The 1,937-nt window shown below is 31.8% G+C and overlaps 1 protein-coding gene across 2 annotated transcripts in view; it reads right to left on the bottom strand.

Moving 5' to 3' along the window:
* Positions 1 to 1,937, bottom strand: part of SEC23A (Sec23 homolog A, coat complex II component) — a 47,762-nt gene that overhangs the window by 23,779 nt on the left and 22,046 nt on the right. The window lies entirely within an intron of this gene.

The following is a 1,937-nucleotide window of genomic DNA, read 5'->3' as shown; positions in this document are numbered from 1 at the left end:
TGTTGCATTGTATGTTCACCACCCAAAATCAGATCTCCTTCCCTCACCATATATTTGACACCCTTTACCCTTTTCTACCTCTGTACTCTCCCCTTTCCCTCTGGTAACCACTAAACTGTTTCCTGTGTCTCTGAGTTTTTGTCTTGTTCATTTATTGCTTTCAGCTTTACATCCTACATATGAGTGAAATCATATGGTTCTCAACTTCCCTCTTATTTCACTTAGCATGATATTTTCAAGATCCATTCATTTGTCTTCATTAGTGATAAAAATTAAATTTACAATTACTATGTATTCTTTTTCTCCATGTTAATACCTAAAACCAATTAAAAGTGAAAACTTTAGTCTAAGGGATCAATTTGATATTATATATAAAATAGCAGTAATTTATTAAATTAACATGTTCTATAAATCCAATCCAATTACACTGATCATTGGTAGACCCAGCAATAGTTTTTGTTTGTCTGTTTAATACTTCACAGAAGTTTTGTAATAGTTAAGCTTATCCTAGTTCTAAAGTATCCCACTTTAAGGAAGTTTGGCAACACTTATACATAACCTCTTGAAAGCTGGACCACTTTTTACATGACTCAAAGATGTAAGAAGTGATCTCAAGGGAATTCAGGCAATAATGTGTTCAAAATTCTTCTCTCTTCTTCCTCTATTTTTCATTTTTTTCAAATAGACAAGTAACTTTTTAATATTTTCCAAATAACTGACAATTGTGAATTATCTCAAGTCTGTGCCTAATTATTCCCTCTTAGAAACTATCTCAACAAATGTAGTAGATGACTGTTACACAAAATACTACCCTATAATTTTAACTGTTAGATTTTACCTTTTGTGGTCTCAACCAGGTCTACTCAAAGTGTGGTATGCAAACCCAATGCCAGTTTGTCATAAGGTAAGAACAGAAAACTGAGAGTAAATGTTTAGAAACTTTTGAGCAATTTACCTAAATTTTAAGTCTGATGGACCTAATAAAAATAGGGATTTGTATTTCGAATAGTTTTTTAAATTTTAATTTTCCTAATAATTCATTTTATTGTACTGAATAAAAGTACTAGTCTCCAAAGGATTAGGGGGAAAAAAAAACTGGCCTTTCACCAGAGAGTTGAAGACTGATCTATCCCACATCATCATTAGCAGACCAAGTATGTTCAAGTCTTTCGCATTCCACACCCTTTCCCAAAAGTACCCAGCCTACAAAGCAGATGCTAAAAGTTTCATAAATGAATTAAATGACAAATAACACTTAAAAAAATATACAATGGTAAAAGTAGCTAGAACTTTAGCATCAATTAAAAAGTAATATTATTAATTATTGTACTAATTTATATATGTATATAAAATGGGTCATATATATATAAAATGGGTCATATATATATTATAATTACCTTTTACAAGATAATGTTTGATAGTTTTTCTCCACCTCTCAGGGGAATAAGGTAAATAAAAGAATATTTTTAAGAATGTGTCTTAGGAATAGTTTTTAAATGGCTTTACATTTCCTAACAATGAATGTGTAACAAATAAGATGAGCTAAAAAGAAATAAAATGCTCTTAGTCCTAAACGTTCATTTTCTAGTGATGGATATCACTCAAAACAGGAACCCAGTTTGGGAGCACAACCCAGAATAGTTTTGATACGTAAATTAAATTTCTAACAAGACTTACTTCCTCGCAATGGTGGTCACTCGGATGCGTCTCTGCCCACTTGAATGCTGATACTGAGTCACAAACTGGATTGCACCACGTCCTCCCTGAGGAATTGGAGCATTATGCTGTGTAAAAGTAAAAGAGTAAAAACTAAGAAAAATCTATTATCTTGTCATCATACATCACTGATGCATATCCTAGCATTAACAAAATTCATTCTAATATCGATAGGCATAATGTATTTTACAGTGCATACAAAACAGCTGTGATTTGCCTTA

Source organism: Pteropus vampyrus, unplaced genomic scaffold (assembly GCF_000151845.1).
Source record: "Pteropus vampyrus isolate Shadow unplaced genomic scaffold, Pvam_2.0 Scaffold10, whole genome shotgun sequence".
Lineage (NCBI taxonomy): Eukaryota > Metazoa > Chordata > Mammalia > Chiroptera > Pteropodidae > Pteropus > Pteropus vampyrus.
The sequence above is the reverse complement of the archived record's forward strand: the minus strand, read 5'-3'. Positions and strand labels throughout refer to the sequence as shown.